The sequence below is a fragment of the Falco biarmicus genome, chromosome 7 (assembly GCF_023638135.1).
Source record: "Falco biarmicus isolate bFalBia1 chromosome 7, bFalBia1.pri, whole genome shotgun sequence".
In the NCBI taxonomy this organism is placed as follows: Eukaryota; Metazoa; Chordata; class Aves; order Falconiformes; family Falconidae; genus Falco; species Falco biarmicus.
Genome location: NC_079294.1, coordinates 28,983,030 through 29,005,790, shown reverse-complemented (window position 1 = coordinate 29,005,790; position 22,761 = coordinate 28,983,030). Strand labels below are relative to the sequence as shown.

At 38.6% G+C, this 22,761-nt stretch overlaps 1 protein-coding gene across 5 annotated transcripts in view; it reads left to right on the top strand.

Moving 5' to 3' along the window:
- The window catches only part of FUT8 (fucosyltransferase 8), a 187,432-nt gene that overhangs the window by 22,664 nt on the left and 142,007 nt on the right, over positions 1 to 22,761 (top strand). For 4 of the 5 annotated variants that reach the window (XM_056346058.1, XM_056346059.1, XM_056346064.1 and 1 more), the window contains exon 2: positions 22,075 to 22,233. The exons of the other annotated variant lie outside the window; for it this stretch is intronic. The gene's annotated coding sequence lies outside the window, so the exon portion shown is untranslated. The remainder of the gene's footprint in view (positions 1 to 22,074; positions 22,234 to 22,761) is intronic. 5 annotated transcript variants of the gene reach the window in all.

Genomic DNA, 22,761 nt, shown 5'->3' with positions numbered 1-22,761 from the left:
AGCAGGTCCAGTGGGGCATCTCCCCTAGCTGGCTCACTGAGCAGCTGTGTCAAGAAGTTTTCTTCAACACACTCCAGGAACCTCCTAGACAGTTTCCTCTGTGCTGTGTTGTATTTCTAGCAGACATCTGGTAAGTTGAAGTCACCCATGAGAACAAGGGCTTAAGCATAGCTGCTCCTCAGCTTGTGTCTTTCCCTGGTTTTGAGTTGATGGCTGCAATGCTGTAGAGGCAGCACAGAATTGAAATTAACTCTCCAGAGCTGTAAATTAACATTAATTAGAGCTCATTTGCAATGAAATGGGTTATCCTTATTCATCTTAAAACTAGATGAATCAATCCCCAGAAAAAGGAATGAAAATAATTCCTTCTTTGGCCAACATATAGGCAAGATGTCAATTAATAGGGCTTATAATTTTAATGATTCTTTGACAGTGCCCTTCAAACCCCTGCAGGATTAATCAGTAAAAGGCCTGTAGTTCTATTGCTTGGGAGTCTTACAGAATACATTTACTGGGTATGCAGTTGCCAGGAGGAAATGTCCAGACGTGAATGCTTCATCAGCAAGATGTGAATACAGCACTCTTGTTTCTGATTCTACCTCTGGGTTTTCAATTGAGGTCAGTATTTTTCAAGTCAGAAGCTAACATTAAGCAACCTACATTTTGAGAAGTCTCCTGCATGGAAATCTTGCTACGTTTATGTAGAAGCCCTTCACGCAGATTGAAAGACCAACACTAGGTACCTAGGTTTTGTTATTATTGGCACAAATTATTTTTTCCCACAGACCACTCAGATTAATGATGACACTACTTGAATAATTGCCATTTGGCCAGAGTTAGGGTTTGTGGCAGATTCTGTTCTCATGGAGGGATTTGAGCACAACAAGTGACAACAAGAAGGTATTCTTGCCACGCTGAGTATACAGCCTTCCCACTGACTACCACAAATGTCTTCTTCGGATCTCTTTCTCTGCAACAGAAGCCAGTGTATTCTTTTGTGTACAGCATTTCTGCAGTGTGATAAACCCTAGTTGTTTTCCTTTCTTTGGATCTGGACTGAGAGCTGAGATGAAGGTGTCTGACTAAATTATACCAAAAGAAAGAGAAAATCCTTCAAAGTTGATGGTAAAGATGAAGAAGATAAGAGTAAGTCTTTCCTTGTAAAGGATTGCACTTATTCTCAAAATGGTGGTTTTGTGTCTTCTACAAAGTAGATTCTGCACTGAATGGGAATAGCGTCCTGAAGGTATTTTCAGACACATTGTATCTGTTACATCGCTATACATCGCTATAGCTGCAAAAGAGTTTGGATTTTTGTTACAGTAAATGCTGGAGTTGGTTCTGCCTTGACATACAGGTTAAATGAACGTGAAAATCTGGTTCTTGCTTTACATGTGGTGATCATTCAGACATACATGAAGATGAATGCAGATATAATCACTCTTTGCATGATAGTACCAGCCATTTAAAGCCCCAAAAGGATGACGGTGCGGGAAGCTAGTGTCTGAGAACTTCCCTCTTCTCTGCCTTTTCAGAGACTGGCTGACAGCATATACACTAACACTTCACTTTGTAAGAATTAATGCTTTTTTAAAAAAATAAAGCAGATGGCAACATCAACAGTGTTTATGAAGTGCAGTTTGCAAAGACTACAGTTCCCAGTATGTGGTATCACATATGTGTTCAAGTGGAGGATCCTTAGAGAGTAATAACCAAGCAGGAGCAGCCACATATACCACACATCTAGTACAGAAGCACTTTTTCAGTAACCTCAATGGAAGCTTGCAAGTTGGTTTCCATCTAACCATTTAAATATAAACAGAATATAAACATTCTGTGTGCCAATAGCTTGATGTATTGGTAAAGCAGAATTCCCCTCTGTCTGGTCCTGTCTCCCTGCTGTTCTGATAGCTTAGAAGTTAAGGCCCATATCTAAATAGGATTTTTATAATAGAAACTAGAAATAACAAAATGTATTTTGCTAGAAATAACAAAACAAATCTAGGACTCTAATAGGAAATATGAAAGAGACATCTGATGAAGTAAGAGGTTTTCAGCCAAACAGATTTGCTAAGAGTTTATTTTTGCAGACAACTTCCATTGAGAGGGAAAAAAAGCAAACGGCTGAACATTTTTTCAAGCAATAAAATGGATTTAGAAAGTTATTTTCAATCCCTGGATTGGTCTGTCAAACTTGATGGCACCTACACTATGGAAAAGAGCAAGAAGGGAGGTCACCATGCCTCACAAAAGGTGTGGGATGATGGAGAGCTTAGCCTCCAGGGCAGAATGTGGGCATGAAGCCTGTGCTAGTTTAGGGAATTGTGGTTTGATGTTATGCTGAGACCAAGCAAAATACTCTGCTTCAGTTTTGTGTTTTTGAACTTATGATTTCACTTTGGCAACAGTGAAATGGTTAATATTTTCACCTTTAAGGAAAAAAAAAAAAAGCAGGACTATTAGTCTGGCAATTCTGAAAGTCCCTGTTCTCCATGAAAAAAAAACCACCCCAAACCTCATTATGTAGAAATTTATTCAAAAAAGAAACAATGTTCTGTCCAGCCTTTATTGCAGTAGGAAACTGTTGTTAGCTTGTGTTCAGGAGAGTAAGAGATGTGCTAAAGGTGTTTCAACCTTCAGAAAGTGTTTCTGCAACTTGGAAAAAAGCACTATGGGGAAACATCTAGAACTAACAGGCAGGTATTAGAAAAAAGTCTGGCAATACTGCATCATATTCCCCCCTCCCCTCCTCCTCCTCAAAAAAAAAAAAAAGAAAAAGGCAAAAGGAAGAGGAGGCCTCTAATCAGGTTTTGTCTGCGTAGGATGAAATCTTGTAGACACTGATGGAGCACCAGCATAGTAACCCAAACCCAGTGGGGCTGTTTTTCTCAGAACAAAGCTTCTTTCATCAAGGTATTACTTCTGTTTGAGAATATTGTGCTCTGGCAATGAAATCTTCTTGTGTTTTATGCATTCTGCTGTTTGTCAGTCAAAGTGCTTGATCACACGTTTGTCACCCGGCAGGACTCAGGCCCAGCTCTCCTCTAAGTGGCTAATGCTATCACCTTTCGGTCCGTGTCTGACAAACTCACAATCCTGTATTAGTGTCAGTGTTGTGGGTATGCTGGAGTATTAAAAGCTCTTTCTTGTTCCATCAAAGGAAGAATTAACCTTTTGATCTACTTTGCAGCATTCTGAACCCTGGGTTGTTTGTTTCATGTTAATGAAATTCAATCTCTGTGCAACAGCAGAGGCTTCTTAAGTCTTTACAATTCTTTAGCAGAGGCTGGGAACAGAAACCTGATCTCACAAGTATGGTCTGGAGCCTTGTTGTCAAGGTCATTCAGCCTTTCCTGTACAGAAAGAAACAGCAGGAAAAAGAATGTAAACTGTTTTCTAATTTATTTTTGACCATTTATTAGATAGAAGTTTTTTTTCCCCCTGCATCTTAATATTAGGTCTATACCAGTCCTATATACAACCTCTTGTCAAATAATTGTCTCGCAGCAGTCCTGTGAAACAGTCTTCTATTCTTAACTCTGCATTGGAGAATAGCTGGGAGGTCTGTAATGGATTAATTGTATTAGAGATTATTCTAGGTATTTCTAAGCTATGTATGAATTTGGTTCAGCTCTATGTATCAAGAATGTGTGTAGAATAGGATTACTGGTAGCTTTCTTGAAGAATCCTTATGGATGGTCTTTAGTTTGAGAGTTGAGGATGACAGAGAGGAAAAGTGATAATGACACTAGATTCCTTATTAACCATTAAAATAGTAGAGCCGGGCAGGAAAGATGCTAGCACACCAGCTGATAGCATAGGGTTGTTTTCCAAAGCATAGTTTGCAGTGCTTTGCCATGAAATATGATGTATGAGGAAAAGACACTGGTTTGCTGTTTGCAGCAATTTTCAACAGCCGTTTTACTTGTTTGGGTCCCTTGGGTGGGAGACATGCAATTCTCATGATGTCAGAGCACGTATCTTATTGCTTAAAGCAGATCAGTTCTGCGCTTATGTGGGGAATGCACTATACTTGCAGGATGGTGATCTCATAAACCTTTTTGATTCCTTTTTTATTTTTGGTAAGCTGTACAGAAGGCAACTTGCAGTTTATGGACTCGTAAATCCTTGTGCTTGTAATAAAAATATTGAAACGAAGCTTTCACAAGATACGGTTCAGATAATCCCAGAAGAATTTGGGAGCTTTTTTGGAACTTCCTTTGGCTGTCAGGCTTGTGCAAACAGGTGTCTTAGTGTGCATGCATGTGAGTGGGCAAGGGAGGAAGAGAGGGATGGAGTTTCTAATATGATTCTAGGTGTCACATAATTCTAGACAGGCTGGCAATGCTGAGATTAGCTTTCATCCGTGTATATTGGCACTTGCAGTTCAGACTCTGAGCGCAAATACGGAGGCACAGCAGACAGCAAAATTCTTTGAACAGCAGCAAGACAGAAATAGGATTGTTTTGGTGTCTACATGAACAGGCAGCAAGACTCAGTCTCTGCCTTACAATTTAAAATGTAATAAATTGTATGCAGTTGAGTATGACTGTCATATTACTGCTTCTGTACAGACAGAAATTGAGGCCATGAAGAGGGAAAGTGACTTACTCGATGATACAGCAGTTCTTCCGCAGAGGCTGGGAATGGAAACCTGATCTCACAAATATGGTTTGGAGTCTTAATAACAAGGTCACTTGGCCTCATCGGAACAGAAAGAAACTGCAGAAAAGAGAACATACATAAACTATTTCCCATTTAATTTTGAATTGTTTATTGGAAAGAACTGCATGTTTGCCTTACCATTAATACTGCTTCTTCAGCAGTACTGTGAAACACAAAATACTTAGAGACATGGAAACTCTGAAATTGAGAACTATTTTTTTATTTCGTTGCCTTGAATCACTATTTTTTCCCCTTCTTTTTGGTTTGTTTCTGTGTGGAAAGATACATTTAAAAGCTGGTATAAATGCTTAATTTGTATACTGTAAAGAAAAGATATTTGGATGGTTACATCGATACTGTGTGGGATTGTGTTATTCCCAGTGCAGTTCATTCTTGCATAGAAAACTAAACTCTGAATGCACAGAGGATACCAATTCCTTGTTTCACTGATGGCAGGATTTTGCAGCCATATAATAGCATGGCATTTAGCCTGCATGGACCTGAGCTGCAGAGCAGAGGTGCCTCACACGTTTTAATGCCTCTTCATGCCTCTTGGAAGCAAATTCACAGGTAGAGAGGCTGGATGTGGTACAACGGGCTTCCACTCATCTCTGCTCTCATTCCAACCCAGGTCTGGACTTTTGCCTCTCTTGACTCAAGCAAGGGAAGATCACAGATGGGAAAGATTAGTTCTAAAATGAGATTTCCAACAAAATTTAGTAAAAGTTTCTGACAAGTGTGCTTTCTACTGACAGAAGTTAGAGTCCTCTTTCTCCCGGTCACATGTAGCTTTTTAGCCAGGCTGTGTTTGCTTCTTTATTTTCACCTAACAACTCAATTTCTTAAATAATTACAGAAGCTTTACTGACTTGATTTGTACTAGTTACTTTGAAAGTGTATATACAACTGCAATTTACACCTGCAAACCTTGGAATAAGTAAGGGTGTAGTGCCTCTGAACAGTTTCACCCATGTGATAACCTAGTTCTAAATTAATCTGAGCAGCCAGGGTGCTGGACGAAGAAAGTTGGTTTTGATCTGCCTCACTATGTTAATTTTTCTTTGCATCTCTTTGCATATTAACTGTCTATTGGTCCTCTGTAAATTGAAGCTCTTGAGTAGGAAAATACAACAGTGAAACCAAGAAAAGAATGCTTTGGTTGGGAAATTAGAAAAAAAATGTTTTCAAAATAAAAAGTATATAATTTTAGCCATTTGCAATAAACTATCTCCATTGTAGTAACTGTGGCAGGCATTAAGACAACTTTCTAAATGATTAAGAATACCTAACTGTATATTGAGTGTAGATGTTCTGTTTTCAAATTATATGAATACTACCATAACTTGGTATGAATATTTAACCTGTTCTCTTAGCTTTCTGAGACCTTTATTGTGGTGCTGACTATTTGCTAGTATGGAGGAGGTGAAAATGCTTTGGAAGAGAGGCAGTATGGAATATCAAAGAAGGAGGACTATCCAATTAAATTATTTTGCCCTTGGAATGTTCTTTGTTTCTTTTCATTTCACAAGGTTATACTATCTATATAAAAGCTTCCCATAAGCTTAGTATTTCTGCTGTGTCATCTTTTCTTTGCAAGGTATACCACTACTTTTGTCCGTTTTGGAGAGTTTGCTTGGCACTATTCTTACAGAATATGTCAAGTCTTCTGTTATTAGATACTGTACTAATAGTTTTTTTTTCCAGCAATATATAGTGGGAGCTGTTGCCTGGGTCCATGGTTATAAGATTGCTTTTTTTTCCCCCTACAAAGAACAACAAGACTAGCTTCCCTCTGCCCATCTTAAATCTTCCGAATGGACCAAATCCCAATACACGTGTCTATAAGTCCTGTTCAAGTTCTGTCTCTAGCCATTTTTTATTGCTTTCAAGATGGATTTTCAAAGTATTTTTACCATCTAGTATTCCCATATTGTATGTATGAAGGAAAACCAGACTGTTTTGCATTTCATATAGACATCTGGGGCAATATTATATATTTTGTGAGATAACAATGGAGAAATACATGTTCTGTAAACTAGATAGTACTGAATTCTGTGTGATGGTTAGTTTGGGAGCAAGTATTTATCATCTGCATGATCTTGTCTCAGTCTTTTGCTGTTATTTCATATTTACAGTCCAGACTAAATAACTTAATGGTTTTTATGCAGTTTGTCTTTTAAAAACAGCAATGAATCATATATTCTATACATAATCTTGATCATGGAAACTTCAGCCTTTGCATTATACTTTCTAATGAAGCTAGCCTACTTTGTTTCTTTTCTGGAAATATTATAAATAACATAAGCAAAGAGCATACATTTATATTGAATGTCCCCCTTTCTCCTTCCCTTGCCTTTCCCCTTCCTCCTGGTAGGAAATCATCTATTTACTACACTTTCTTTCAATCAAGATATGAAATTATTTTTATTTTCCTGTTGATTAAGATACATTTCTGAGATCTGTTATAATTTTTATTCAATAGCTTGTCTCTTCTGTGACCAATTAGTAAATACAGTTTTAATTACTAGGTGATATTTCATGGGTGCCAGAATCTTGGAGGAAAAGTCTTGTAATTGTTAAAATGAGAATTAGCTTGTCATTTTATGATCCAGTCATAATTGCCTCTTAATGCCTCATTCCATAGGGTATCTGACACACATGACCCTAACATACTGTTTAAAAGATGCTGCCACTGGATTTTCCATCTTATCCCCTCTCCTTTTATGTGTTCTAGGTTACTATGTTTTATTCTTGGCCATTGGAATCTTTCTGAAAATTGTTTTCTTACTTTTTTGCTTGTTTGGTTTGTTTTGACCAGAGAGAGGCAAGAAGTTCTGTTTAGAGTTTCTGGATTTTACCAGATAATTCCACCTGCCTGAGCTACCGCACAGGGTTCTAAAGAATGGCTTAATACTTCATTTAAGTTCTTCTTACTATAAACAGTGAAATGCTGCTTAAATGTTTCATTTTATTATCGACTACATTCAGTAAGCGTTCACTGTTTTTTAAGCATTTCATGGACCCAAGATTAGAGTACTGCAACATATATCTGCTGAGGGTTTTTTGTTCAATTATTACTTACAACCTTTTAAGAATTATTTCTGTGCTCACTGTGCTCATTTCATGATTTTATTCAATATCTCTGAATTTTAATGATAATGGTTGGGTAACCAAATCAAAACATGAAGATAATAAGGGTCATTTTTTTCTTGTTCTACCATACAATGATTTTTGAAAGTTTTTTGGATTTTTTCCCTTCCAGGATAAGCGAGAGGATTTTTATAGATAATTTTGATCCTCATTTGAAAATGTCTCCCAAAATAATTTCTTCAAAATATGAAGCACTTAGCATTGATAGCTAAACTGTTAAAGTTTTCTTCTTCATACTCTAGGTGCTATTCCATATGGAGCAATCCTCTTTTATATTAACCAAAGAGATTCTTTCTTCTATAAAGCCTTTTGGGTGCTGTTTCAGCTGTGTAAGTATTATTACGTACAAACCTCAACAGCAGCATTTTAGTCTCTCTCATTTACATTAAAGAAGGAGGTCTATAAGACTCTGGATTTTTAAAAAAATCCATGTTTGATTTAAGTTTTAAAACTGCATCTTTGTGACAAGTTGATGATCAGCAAACCTTCTGTCACCAGAGTGAAATGTTCTTACAACCAGGGAGCTGATCATATCTCATACATTTTATAACATTTACCAGCATATCTATTTGTTCAAGAGTAACCTCTGTTTTTCACAATTTTATTGTCTTGCTGAGATGACCTAGTAGCTCTTTCATTATATTAGAATCAGGACATTTTGAAATCTGTTTCATATTACCTCTTGCAGCATAACAAAACTTCTTGATTTTTTTGTCCCTAAAATGCTCTAGAGTTGTGAATAGCCTTGCTTTTTTAATATACCATTTTTTTTTTATAATATGGTTGGCTGGAGACATTTGTTTGAAATCACTCAAACTCATAATCTCTGTGACTTCTTGCCCACTTAGAGAGTCCTTCTTTGCTAAATAGGTGAGCTGTCTGGGATTTTCCTGATATCAGTGGTTTTTATGTGATCTTCACTTTCTTCACCTCTTGCAATAAGTCTGTATCATTCTGTAGTCATCTTGCATTTTTGCACAGCCCATGGTGAGGTACTGGGAGGTCTCAGGCAGCACCTGGATCCCAACTGGAGAAACAAAATGGGACAAGACCAATACAAAATAGTGTGAGGTTAAAATTAAGCCCTACTGTTTATCTAAGAAAGTGTTGAGTTTTCTTGCATACCGAAAATGAAATAATTTTTGTGAATCATTATGTATGATACAGTGGTGAAACTTTATTTAAGTAGAATTTGTGAGCACTGACAGGGAAAAAATGGGTTTATGAATAGGAATCACTTGCGTCCATTGGTATCCGGTATTTTGGAACAAATATCTGGTTAATTGCAATTGACAAAGACCATCAGAATTATTCAGAAGGCTGAAATGAAAATATTTAACATTAATCAGTAATCACTGCAGTGGCAATTAAACACTATTTTGTCTTCAAGTGACAGTTAAATGGACAGGTGGCAAAAGCTGTCCATGATTTTCTTTGTATTAGCTTCTCTATGCCTCTTCACAATAGCTCTTATAAATGAAGAATTTGCTTCCTTAACTAAATATTATTTCAAATGAAAAGTGCAAGCTGCTTTGTTATACAGCTCTGGGCTTGTCAGTCAGCTAGTCAGATTGCTTTGGGAAGTTGAAACACGAAGCACATTAAGCTTCTAGTAAAGACCGAATCTGGGTAATCAGTTTGGGTAAATCTGCAGAGCTCATTTGACTTCAGTAAAAGTCTTGCTGTCTAGGTCTGATTCTCATCGATGCCCTTGTATTTACATGTCTAAAACCTGGGAGTTGCAGAATCCTACCTCATCACGGTAGTAGTGGTTTTTCCCTGTTAAATGCAAAGCAGTGGAGAATGCACAGTCCCACCTTCCAGTCAAATTTGGAAAATGGGAACAGTAGTGGGAGACAGCTTTTAAATATATTACAAAGTAAAATAACTATAATGCACTCTTCATTTATTTTTCATCACCTTCCTTGTATGTGTGAATAGTCACACTGAGGCACAACTATATTTAACCCTTTTTAAAGTCAGCTTCTGTCAACATAAACTGTAGAGCAAGGCCAAGACAGTAAAACCTCATCCAGGATCGGAAGCGACTGTAGCATGAATTGCATCAACTCCCCGGCTTTTCCAGGCACAAAAAGAAAACCAATGCTGCAGTGCCTGGGACCTGACCAGAACCAGCTCTAGGGCAACCAAGGAGGGCATTCTTCAGTGGGCTTTTGGTTCATAACACAGTGTCCTCTCCCAGCAGAAAGTCAAGTAACAAAGCAACCTCTCACTCTTGTGAGGGCAAAACCCCATTGTGACCAAGGGCACTGTTGACAGAAGGAAGTATGATTCATATTTTGGCCTCAGTAACCTGGAATACCAACAGGGTATTTCTGTTCCTACCACAGCAAGGACTGAAAGTCTTAGGAACTCTAGGTCTTAGTAGCATTTTTATCTTCATACACAGGTAAATGTAAAAGAGACGTTATGAACTGCAAGTCAGTTAACTCTTGACCTAAATAAGAAAATGGTAATTTATGATGGTATGGAAGCGGTGTAACAGATTCTTAATCATCTGATGTACAGTTATTATGAGATATGTAAAGAATAATTGACTGTCTTAACTTTGTGGCTTTGTTCTTCATGTTCCTCTACATGAAACAGCATGCAAAACAATTAGTGAATGAGACATTAGCAAAAAGAAAACTTCATAGGTCTGAGAGAGATGTTTGAATTGCAGGTCTAATACTGCTGCATTCATACAGAGCCTCTCACAAATCCTGACTGATGTCATGAGGTAACATCATAGTGGAACATTATACAAAGCTATTTCAAATGTTGTAAAGTCCCAAAGTAGTAGTGCACTAGCCCAGAATAAAACCTCAGGACATCCAGTCATTTTTTTCCACAGACTTCCTGTGGAAAAGAACCCTTCAGCTCTGTTTGCAGCTCTTTAGTTTGCTCTTCTCGTAGTGAGGATAATGTTTTCCCTAGCCCACCATGAGCAGGCAAAAATGTTACTTTGTGTATTAACATAGTTTTGAAGACACAGAATGGTGCATGTTATTATGCTAATATTACTTTGCATCATCTTACTCTTTTATTTTTTTTAATCGGTGAGTTTGTCTATTTCAAGACTCTCCCAAAAGAGTTAAAGGCAAGAATGCCTCTGTGCCCTTATGCAATCCTACCATTGTTTCTGTAAAGGTCATCCCATTAAATAGAAGCTGCAGTGATCTTTATGAAGGCAAGAGAACCTGCCTAAAAATGATAAAAGAGCAGCCACACACAGAGCCTTTGGTAACTCTGTCATCCAGCGAATGAGTTCCTTGACCTCTTGGGATTACTTCAGCATATTTTTGCCTTGGAGTGAGGCTTGGTTTAAACCATAAACTAGTTTTGTCAGTGTAGTTACTCAAAATGTAGAAAAAATCAGAAAGATATATCCCAGTCAAAGAAGCATGGCTACTAAAAGCCTTCGTAGCTATACACTTCTGTGTAAGGGACAAGGATGTCAGTTCTACTCAGCTGCTGCTAAAGCTGCTGAGACTGTGGCTATCTTCCCTGGAAACAGACCAAGGCATAAAACCACTGGGCTCTGCTGCTCCTTGTTTGTATGGCTCTCCAGATAGACCAGGACTCCTCAAGACAGGGTATCTCTGGTCTGCCCTGTGAGCCTGCCGTGGAGCCTGGGACACTGACCCATGGCTTCAGGCTTTGGGGGCTATGCCAAGCTCTGGCACAGCTTGCTGCTTCCAAACCTAAGAATCTGGGAGCACTGTGGTCACTTGAAGACCTTCATGAGTCCAGAAATTGATTAATGCCCATCTGTAGAGCCTAAAGGGTTTACAAGCAACTGTTTGGGAATCAATGAATGACTTTTTTTTTCAATTTAAATGCTGTTTTGTAAAGAAAATTCTGCCCTGCTCAAGGGACAGTCGGTCAGACCGGCATCGTTAGGAGCCCTGAGTTGTTCCACGCTGGAGACAGTGCCTAGATCTCAGGTATATCTAGAGCTTGTTTGCTTTCCTGACACCCCACACTGACTGGGTATCAAGAGGCAGGAAGAGACAAGCAGGCAGGAGTAGGTCTGCATCTCATCTTGTCGGCCACTTGCCCTGACATTTAGACTCTTGTTTACCGTTTGGTCAGCTTGTGTGCACTATTTAGAGAAGATGTGAAGACTGCATCTCTATTTCACTTGCAAGGGATACCAAATTTGGAAATCTTTCAAAGACAACACTAATATTGTTAGATTTACGGAATTCCAGGGTACTGTTTACTACCACAGAAGGGTACCTACTTCATGCCTCAGTTTACCTCCAGTACAGGTAGTCTACCTCTAAGATGTGTGCTAATGGATGTTTGGAGGCATACGTCAAATGGTACAGAGCAGAACTGGGACCTTCACCATCTTCAGAGAAGTGTCTGTAGGTAGTAGATGCTCCCCATACCTAGCTTTGAACTTGGCATGAGACAAGAGCTGCTACTAATCATTTGCCTTTAAGAGGCAAAATTGCTGTTGAGCTTCTAGCAACATGCCTAACCTCTAAGTTTGGAATAACTGATTTCAATACAGCTAGAAAGCTGAACGAGGACTTCTCCACTTCCATCCAGGATGTGACACTTCACATAAGGGTCTGTGAAGTAAAATACCAGAGAAGTCTATAGATGAGGAATTGGCCAGAAAGTGTAATTAGAACAGTTTGGCAGAAAAATATTTCAAAAGAACATTTTTTGTGAACTTACACATTTCAGTAAATACTCCTCTGGAAAACTGAATAAAATGAAAACTAAATAAAATAAAATGAATAAGTTCATTTCAGAATTTCAACATGTCACTTAGCGTAGGATGTTTTTACTTTAACACTTTGGTTGTTTTCTAAGCTTTAACTACTGGTGAAGATTTTATGTTACTACTGCCATGTGCCATGATCTGATAGAAGAGCTGCATTTATTTAAAAAATAATGAATTGAGGTTGCTACTTTGTAATGGTTGAAATATTTTATCTTCTTTCTAGATCAGAGTATTTTCTGTTTGCATCATAATGAAAGGAGTAATGAAAACAGACAGCACTTTGATCTCGAAAAAGTACTTGTTCCAACGAGTAGGAACTTACTGTTATTACAGATTTTTAAAATGCAGGAGTATCTGTGTTTCTCCAGGAAACTTTTCCTGACTTCCTTTAGAATTAAACTGTAAAATAAATACACTATTTTTCTAGCACAGCATAATGTCAGTGAGACAAAGGTTAAGAAGAATTTTGCACTAGTAAAAATGCTGCATTTGCAGCTCATCTCAGCATTTCTGCAAGAAGCAGAGATCAGGGAGATGAAATGCCAGTGTCTTTTTCTGATCAGATGCATGTGACCAAAGCCCAGGTGTCTCACGCTTTTGACATCTTGCCTGCTGTTGTGAGAGACAGTGCTTGCTATGCGTCTGACCCAGCTGTACTGCCCCGTTTTCCCCAGCCCCACAGCCAGGTTGTGGAGGGGTGGGGGTTGTTTCTGTTTATGAATTAGCACAACCGGCCAGCCACTGCGTTGGGTAAAAAAGACTTTTTTCAGAGGCTGCTGCAGAGTGCAACAGACTGTGCTAGTGGACTCTGAACATGGCTTGCTGCAATATTGGAAAGAAAGCAAGAGGGCTGAACAGGGTAGCAGGAGAAAGGGAGGATGGATTTCTGAACTGCCCCAAACTGGGGTAAGAGGCAAATGTTACTGTTTTTTCAATGAAGGAGGAAGTCATTCTTGAAGCATCAGCTAGCTGAAATGCAAACCAAGCCTCTTGTACGATTCTGGGAAAGAGAATATTGCTAAAGAGAAACTTAGCATTAAAAAGGTTCATGGCTTCTGACAACGATGGCTATAGAGAATGATTAGGAGATCTTGTGTGGAGCTGAATATGAGACCCAACTAAGCAGAACCACAGAAAATGCTGACAGAGAAGATACGTGCAAGATTAAAAGTAAGCACTGCTTTTTTCTGAGTGATTTTTGCCAACTGCTGGGAGTAGCTCCCTATCCCTGCTGGAAAATATTTCAGGATGTTCTCATCTGCTTCGCTTTTTCCCAGCAGGTTAGATTACTAGAAGGCATATATCTGTCTTGGTATATGATTATGCAAGGCATTTTCTAGTGGTTAGAAACTAGTAGTATCAAGTTTACATTTGTTAACCAAGGGAAGATGTCAAGGTTTATATGTATGTCTTTCACCCGCAGAATTATCTCATGCAGATCAATGTAGAAGAACAACAATTACGAAGTCTGGAGGGAAGCTTGTACAATTGCTGTCACACGTCTGTGGTTATGTTGAAGATTTCAGCCTCAGCAACCACCAACTGTCACCACCACCCTCTCTGCCATTACACAATATATCTTTTTCTTTTGTTCAGACTGGTGTGAGCAAGGTGCTGTTTGCAGAATTCTGTGTACTATTCGTAGGTAAAGGACTTCTACAGTTGAATCTATTCATAGCTAATCCAGTTAGTGTCATCTTGAAAACAAGGAGAAAAGCAATATAGACAGTAGCAGGTGTGACACTAATATATTTAGCAATCATATTCTCTTCTAACATGCTGTTTATTAAATGTCATGGTTGCACACAATTACTCACTTTTTTGTTACTGGCTATTGGTCATCTATTCCTTGTTTAATTTTGCAGACTTGTTAATAGTTACTTGCAACTTCATTCAGGGAGCTTAACCTAGTTTATCCAAATGTCCATAGTCCTGACTCTATTTTCTTGGGGTTTTTATAATGTTCAACCTCCATTTCCTCACAGCTGTGCACACTTCTTGCAGATGAAAGTTCTGTACCATCCTATCTACTTATTGATTATAAGACTCTCATTGCTTGGGAACAGGAAGGAAAACAGCAGTCAGTGGCAGGTGAAACACTTTTTTCCAGTTACAGTTGAAATGTCTTTGTCATTAGTTCAGTTATACCCACCACATCTCTCTTTCTTTTAGAGCATTCTGGACTGACCTGCCAGCGTAGCTTCCTTGGAAAGTTTTCTCATCCACAGCTGCATACTGAACAAGACTGTGAAGACTGCATACAGCATCATGTGTTCCTCTGAACTGTCTAAACACTTTTCTCCTACATGTATGAAATCAAGAGCTGCAGATTCATTACTGGGATTGACTGTGAGACCTGTGAGAGAAAGCACAAGTGGTTGTTTCAGCAAGTTGATGTCTTTTAGATGACCCTTTCTGAGTAAAGGACTGTATGCTTGGTCATTATTTCTATTTTTCATAGGCCGGAAACTTGCTATAAAACCCTTGTCCCAAAGCTCATCTTTATATAACTCCATACACATAAATAATATAGGGAAAATATTTATATCTCTAAGAATGATTGTATCTTATAGATACCTGAAATGTGAGATAATAATGATAGGCACTAGATGGTACTAGTAAAGATAAGCTTACAGTTACATAGTACTCACATTTAAGGATTGAATATTTTTCCTGTATTTTCCATTTTGTGATTACATCCTAAAAACAGATAAAGAAGGCCATTTTTCCTTGTAATAGAAATATTTCTTTCTAAACTACAACATGTGACATGATAAGATGACATTTTAGACTTGGTCTATGTCAGAAAGATACTGAAAGAACAGTTAAGAAAACAGCAAGGAGAGATTGTGTTAAAAGCAGCTAACTTCTTTCTGATAAGTAATAAGGAAAGGAGCTCCTGCCAGCTTGTCACTACAAGAAACAAACCCTATGATCTTAAACAGTTTTCAGCTTCTGTGTTTCAGCAGCGGCTGACAGAGAAGCAATCCTGGTTTTATCATCCTTGTGCAGGCTGCTGTAACATCACTGTGGCTAACCTCTGATTGTGTCAAGGACAGGACATGCCAGTAACCTCAGGACAGAGAAATGCAACAGAGAAAGTCAAATGCTATAAATAGGGAGAGAGAGGAAAGCTTTTAGAAGAAAAGTAACTTTTTAATTTTGTGTTGTCTTTTGCATGCTCAGAAAGTTTGGTTTTTAGTTAAGCTGTGTCTGAACAAAGAAGGATTATTTTTCTCCTACATGCTGTTTCCAAGAAAAGACCCATAGGCATTTCCTGACCTATGTATATGTTAAAATTATTGGCATTGCCTCTAGGATTATAGAAGCCTGTTCCCTATTTACAGATGGTCAAACAGAAGTGCAGCAAGTTGTAGGCTGAAAATTTCAAAACTTCCCTTGAATTGAGTTACCAATGTTCACTCACTAAACATCAGTGATGAATGTTTGCAGCTTATTGACTTGGTTTGTAGTTGCATCTGTTCTGCACTTTTGCTGACGTGGCCCAGAGGCAGGCAGAGGGTCTTTCCTCCTTTACATGAAGTTTGTTTCAGAAGACTCAAGTCATGGCGGGCTGTTTTTATGTTCATTATCAAATCAGTGATATATGTGGGAGAATGATGCACAAATTATCAAGTACAAAAACTTTAAGAATTCAACATGACTAGGAAACCTATGATCCTGCAAGCAGCAAATTCACATGGCAAGCAAGTTGGCCAAATCTTAGAAATACTGATACATTTTATGCAGACTGGGAAAGACAATATTTTTTGATGTTTTGTGAAAGCTGGAATTTCTGTTGAAAAAGAAAGTCTGCGAATACCAACACATGGGATTTTTGAAATGAAGTATGATCCTGGGCAGCTGCTGGCTGAAATTGATATGGTGCTCATCAGGCTCAGTGCTGCCCACCTCCTGAACAGCAGATGTGATTTTCACTTGCGCATTAATTTTGCTCAGTGTCTGCTCCCTTCCCAGGTCTGGATCGCTGGGATGGGTCTGCCCTCTGGGTTGCCCTGTGGTTTCAGAATTTCTAGGTCCCCGAGCCAGCTGGCTCCCTTGCTCGAAGGGGCTGGATACCTGGCAGTCCCCTGGAATTCCACTCCACAGTTCATCAAAGATGCTGATCCCGGTGCTGATACCAGCTTCCTCTGATGAAGCCATGTCTTGCTGGAGAGTTCACAACCAGCTTTGACTCGTACGATGATTAATCGATACTTCCAGAGACACTGACGCACAGGCAAACCATTATTTTTAGTTCCCTTGTTGTATAATTACCAGATGTAATTCAATACTTCTCTGATGAACAAAGCATTTACGAGTTATGCTCCACCTGCCCCTTTGGCAGCATTCACAAAACAAAATAGCTGAGCAGGCATGCCAGCCCCTCTTCCAGCCTTCCTCCTCAAGCTCTGGCACACACAGTTGCAAAGCAGAAGTGATCTAATGCCCATTACTCAATTTTCTTCACACAGTTCATCCTTATGTCAGATTATCCTTTACCCATATCCACATCTCTGTCCTTGGCCGCCTGTGCCCACTGGCTTCTGTCCCTTCAGTCAGATGGCACTGCTGTATTTCCCACTGCTGCATATGCTCACTATTCTTCTCATCTCATTAGCTCCTCCTTCAGTTTACTGACCTCTCTCCTGCCTTCAAACATCTTCTTCCATATTGCCTGTCACTAGGGAGCGGTGGAGAGTGAGAGCAGGAGTGGGAGAGGTTCCTCTTCCTCTTCTTCAGAACCTGCCAGCCACAGCCTTTTCACATCCTATCCCTTCCTCTCCTGCTTTTCAATAAATTGCTCTCTTCTGCCTTCTTCGTGGTTCTCTTTCTGTTAAACGCCATCTCAATATATTTTACCTCCTCTTTTACCATTTTTCCTGAAGCCATGACAATGTCAGCTTTCTCTGTGTCTTGCCTCATTCATCTCCTTTCCACTCAATAACCACAGCTCTTCTTCTGGGATTTGTTCCACCCAATTTGTTTTATTTCTTAAGGCTTATTTGATTCAGCTATGTGTATATTTTGTGAGCATCTAAACCTAATGACCCATTTTTGAACCCATTGGTAAGCTGAAACCTCAGTGATAACAGAGTAAAGGTCTTAAAAATACCAACTTCCTGCAGTTTTCATGAAGATTGATGACTGGTTAAAGAAGAGAGATCTGCACTTGCCTTTACTGCTGGAAAGACTGCAACAGGTGCTCTGTCCAGTTAATGCACAATTATTAATTATTATTAATGCTCAACACCAGGAAAATCTTCAATCAGCATTCACATTTTCCTGGACAACAGAAAATGAAATCACAAACCACAAATTTGTAAGAAACCAGACATCAGGAATTCTGTTGCTCACAAAACTGCCGATTTTTCACTCTTTCACATGACCTAATACTCAGCATTTCATTGTTTAACGGTGAGATTTGTCTTTCTTTGTTATTTCAGATTTCCTTTTATCTTGGTTGACTTCCTGAATCAAAATGTCTCATACAGATTTCTAGTCACTCAGGTTTCTGGTTTGACCTCCATTTGTGAATCCATTATTTCTGCATCTTGGCTTCACCTTCTTCAAGGAATCACGCTTCAAGTCTCCAGGTCCTCCTTTATACAATGTCTTCTCCCGTAGTGTTTCTTCCTTTTCTCTTGTTTTCTGTTTGACCACTCTTATGAATGTCAGCTCTTTAGTTTTGTAGCTGCTGGTGACCGCCATCATCCCTGAGCACTCTTATTATAATGTGGCCCTCTGTAATTGAGAAAATCGAGGTGGGAAAAAAAAAAAAAGAAAACCCCTAGATTTTTCTAGAAGGGAAGGGAAGAATATAGTATCTTTCTGAAACTTCATAAAATTAATTCATAGCCACAGTGAAAATTCAGCTGCCCTTTTATCAGCCTTGATAAATTTTCATATAAATGTTCACATTTCTGTCACATACATAAGAAATATTTCTCTTGTTACAGGTTAAGATGCAAATTTATTTCTGAGCCATGTAAAGTTATTCTGCACTAGAGTTCATGTAATGAAGGGGCTGTATGACTTACAAGTCATACAAATCTGATTTTGCTTATTTTATTCTCAATGACCTTTCATTGGTAGCTAATATTTTAAAAAAACAGTGGGCAATGATGTTGGGACCTTTTGAACAGAGGAATATCAACACTTCACACGGATAGCAAAAAATTACAAGAATAGAAATGGGGGGGGGGGGGGGCGGGGAGAAAGCAGGATGAATTGTTCTTTCACCCTAGACTTTCAGCCAAATTGTTTCAGAAATACCAACAATGAATTAAAGTCAGCATTTCAGAAGCAAGATCCTAAATCAAATATTGGCAGAGAGAATTTCTTACATCCCTAAATAAAAATACAACTGATGCAAGAAATCAAGTATAGAAGTCTTTTATAATTGAGTGACAGATAATGAAAGGCAGTAGGGAAGAAAAGTGCTCTCTAGCGGGCCTGATTATGAGGGATGCTACTCATTTTCAATCCAGGAGCATATAGAGCCATCTCTCCAGAAGAGTTTTCAATCACTGTATTTCATAAATCCCAGAGACCACTGCCTGCATAGGAGTGAAAGTAAGATCCTGTACCAAGTGAGGATTTGATTTTACTCTAAGCAATTTCTGCAGAAAAATTTTGTTATTAATTTTCAGACTGTGAAGCATTACAGGTATAGCACTACAACAGACAGCTTCATTTCCACAACCAGTAACAGCTCCTGAGTGACAGCAGGTGCAGCACCCAGTTTCAGACCTAAATCAAGCAATAAGAAATCAAGCAAATAGGAGTAAGGAAATCACAACTTACTTGCGTACTATCAGATCAGATCATGACTCTTACACTACCATGAGATAAATGGGCACATCGTACTTGACAGGCAATAACCCAATAACCTCAGTCCTGACCAACAGGTGATGAGTTTTGAAATACTGTTTTTGTTACCTGGATCTTTATACATGTCTTTATGTCATGCCTAGGCTAGAACAAGAAAGCTTCTCAAAAAATGTTATATACCATATGTGTCAAAACCTACTGTGCAGGTAGTAGTTTGTTTTAAATTTGTAATGGCTGGCTGCCTTGTAGTGTACTACTGTTCATGTAATTGCTATCAAACCCTACTGTTTTGGTCGAACAGTTAATTGCTGTTAAGTCACAATCTGCTTCTTATGTGTTGCTTGCAGGGAACTACGAAATTATCGGTCTACGGTAAAACAGCTTATGGAAGTGGATTGCAGTTGAGGCTAATAGTAATAGTGATATAATTGCAGTACAGTCTAGAGAGCTTCATCAGGTCACTACTTTTCTAGAGACTGTACAAACAAGTAGTTAAAATGTGCCTACTTCAGTTACAAGAAACATTAACTACACAAAACATGCAGGAGAAAGGGAAAGCAATTATCAGTATACTTAAACATAGCTTAAAAAGAAAAACATCTACCTGTTTTGTCAGTGAGAATCTTCCAAATCCAAACGTTTCAAGTGAATTCCACCAGATGCTGCAGACAGCCTGAATCAACTACTGGGAGAAAAGTATAAATTGCTTCATATTGTCTCAGCAGCATTGATTTTATACCTCAGTTATCACAATGTTCATTCTTTCCTCCAGACTATTCTAGTGAAAACACTTTAGAAGCACACTTGCCCTATTACCTTAAATTCTTAGGTATCCCCAAAACCTCCCTTGCCCCTGGATTAAATGCCAAACCTTCCCTCACTTGACTTATTTTGCTTTTCTTCAGTTGTCTGTTATTGATTCCAATTTGCTAACATTTCTTTTTAAATTTGTGGGATTTTATTCAATGAAAGATCTCCAGGAAAGCAAGTGAAATGCAACCACTTAGGTGGAATATTTTCCCCCAGATCTTCAGTAGAAGAAAATAAAAGCAGTGTAAAACTCTGCCATTATCTCATTAAAATCTGTTTCTGCTTTCAGCTTATAACCTCACTAAATTAGCATAAGAGGAACAGACCTTTATGTTAAATTCATTGCAAACTTGTGCCAGCAGGACTAGCTGCGTTTTAGTGGTCCCTCATTGCCTGTTTGCACAAAATTATAGCAAAAGCCTGAACAGTAAATTAAAATGGAACACAACCTTTTTACGTTGAACTTAGAGTTGAAAGCTTAAGCTTCTGTAGAACTCTATTATTATTGCATAAAGCATGTTTTCCATATTTAAAATTCTGAATGATTGATTAATTAAAAACACTTGCACTAATTAACATGCATGCTACAGGAAAGCCAGAAATTATTTATACAAAATTGCTTATGGTTTATTTTAGTGTACATAAAAGAAAACTCGAGATACTGACTTTCTTCTAGGACTTCTGACCCCATGAACTAACACTGTCTGGGTGCCTGATTTTAAATTATTCCTTGCAGTAGATTTTTCTCGTACAGGCAGCTTCTTCAAGTAGAGTTCTGCCTTGTATATATTTCATCTCTCCTATTTGTGACCCAGCAGTTTGTGACCACGTTCTCCTCTTGCTTACTACCTCTACCTTTCTTTGGCAACGAGCCCTTCTTTTCCTCCTGACATGTGTTAATGTATTAGTATAATACAATACATTAAGACACGGTAGGAAACATAATGCCTGTCTTATAACTGTTGCTACAAACTACAGCATAACCCAGGTTGTTGAAAAATGTTGCCAATGTGGTGAATGCAATGGCACTTAACAGTAACCCACCCTGTTTGGCTCTCACCTTGTTGCACGCCATGCACTTCCCTCACAACAAGGGTTCTCCAGGCCATAATAAGATAAAGTGTCTATACATAATTTAGGACTACAAATTGCTAAAAGTATATATAAAAAAAATCAGTTTTATAGCCCCGCATCCGTGTCAGCTCCTGTTTTACCTGGCAGCCTGAGCAAGAGCAAGGGTTACCAAAGGCAATTTAAACAGTAAAGATACAGTGCTGGTTTGTGCAGTGTTTTAAAAAAATCTGCTCTGTAAAACTGATTTAATTTGACAGCTAAAGTGCAAATGGACACTGACTGGAAGGTAAGATGTCTGAAATGGCTTTAATTTTTTTTCTAATTATAAATAAGTTTATGGTCTATATAAGCTTGTACCAGAAGAAGGGCAAAGATTTTAATTCACAGTTTGGTTTGTTCTTGCTTGTGTCTGGACTATTCAGGAACATACAATTGTATGGGGACCAGGAAGACCACTGAACCTGCTTCACTATCATCATATCTCTTTGTGTAATCTACATTTTGAGTGGATCAGTTGCTTTTGATGAGACCTGCAAAAGACACCGTACAGTCTGTGGGAGATCAGTTTGTTCAGAGTGCATGTGTCCAAGCACCTATGCTAAACGGAGTTTGTCCATGTCATAAAACTGGCAGAAGGCAGATCCTGAGTCTGCAGCTCCCCTGAAAACTCACCCAGAGTTGCAGAGGCAAGTCCACCCGCAAAGACTGCCTTTGTGGATCTGGGCCTTCTACCTATTCCTACTGATGTAAATTCAGTGTAGTGCTGTTAGAGGGAAGTTCTTGTTATTCTTCTCCCCCAGATTCCTAACCAGGGAACCACTCTGTGCATGGATATGCTACTTATGGAAGAACAGTCTATAGAAGACAAGCTTGATGACTTTTAAAGATGTTTTAAAGATGTTTGCATTCTTCCAGTTAAACCCAGCACAGCCCCCATGAACTTTACAATTAAGAGTTGTGTAAGTATTTCAAAGGAAAATGTTTCTTCTTTATATGCAGGATTTCCTCTTAAAATTACCTCTGCCGAGTGCCTCATACAGGCAACTATATATATACACATATAGGAAAAAGACTTTATGGGACTAAAGATGATTTTTAGGCAATTGGTCTTTAGCAGTTGGAAAGGAGAGATCATGATGATTCTCCCAGTGCCTGTGACTTATAACTTTGGAGGAGTCTAAGTTGTCAGGTGTAAGATACCGTGACATTGGGTTTTTCCTGCATGTAGAAAAGGACCATAATAGTTATTGCAAGCTGGCTAGCATGCTTTGAATTTATCTCCTGCTTTATCACGCACTGATTACCCCTTGCGGACAAGCCCATTAGTCTCTGTTAAGTGTGTTTATGGTTTCCCCAGAACACTCTGCAGCGGGACTTGTGATGATGAAGTCGCCTCACTTTACAAGTGAAGCAATTTGAAACATCAGCCCCAGTGCATTTAAAAAACCCAGCCCAACCCAAACCTTTCCTAGAGTAATTACTTATCC